The 865-nt window shown below is 40.8% G+C and overlaps 1 long non-coding RNA gene across 1 annotated transcript; it reads left to right on the top strand.

Annotated features, from left to right (window-relative positions):
- LOC117814504 lies at positions 1-865 on the top strand. The gene is made up of 2 exons (XR_004631582.1): positions 1-105; positions 501-865. It is a non-coding gene; the product is annotated as an uncharacterized LOC117814504 (long non-coding RNA).

Genomic DNA, 865 nt, shown 5'->3' with positions numbered 1-865 from the left:
TCTTGTTTCAGTGAAACTGTCCATCAGTTTCTGGATGAGAATCAACACTACCTGAGTCTGCTGACTTCTCTGCTGCATAACACCACCCAGGAGATGGAGCAGACGGTACAGTTCTGAGGGACTGCAGGCATGCATGCATGCATGCATGCATTCAAACAGACTCCTTCAGTAAAAGCTTGCACTACATGTAAAGTCACTGCTGATACATTTGGCTTACTTTGGCAGATGACATTTGAAAGAAATGATGTGATTGGTTCCTGCATGTTTTGTAAGTCACACATAGATTGTGACTGTGTGTAAATAGTTGTGGTCTGTTGACTGTCCAAAATCTATGACACCATTTACATTTGCATACAGTGTGTTTTAGATTGCACAGGTTCATGATTAATGTCACAGTTCCAGTTTTAAAATGGTGTAATGGCATAATAAAGTGGAGGGGATGGAATACAGAGAGCGACAAATTTAATATTGAAACTGGCTTGTTTTTGTTCTCCTTGCAGGATCAGGACTGGAGCGGGACTTCCATCCAGAGCAGCTGAAGCTGAACCCCAGAAGCCGTAGTAGAGACTGATCAAAGAGCGCCACCGATGTCAAGAGATTATGTCATAAACAAGTGCCTTATCATCAGAGTAACAACCTAAAGCTTTGTGATTCCATACCGTCTTTAACATCCATGTGAAGCTGCAAGACAATGTGTGAAGCAACCAGATTTAGTAAGCTATTCATGTTCAACTTAAATGTTTGTTATTTAACTGTAAAAGCTATTTCCAGCTGTAAGCAAGACTTCTTGTTGCTATTTATTGAAGGAAAACCCTGCTGCTGGTGAAGTATGCAACGTGAAATGTCAATAAACGTTGTGAGTGTA

This window comes from Notolabrus celidotus, chromosome 6 (assembly GCF_009762535.1).
Source record: "Notolabrus celidotus isolate fNotCel1 chromosome 6, fNotCel1.pri, whole genome shotgun sequence".
NCBI lineage: Eukaryota > Metazoa > Chordata > Actinopteri > Labriformes > Labridae > Notolabrus > Notolabrus celidotus.
Note: the sequence above shows the minus strand (reverse complement) of the source record. Positions and strands in the feature narration are given on the sequence as shown.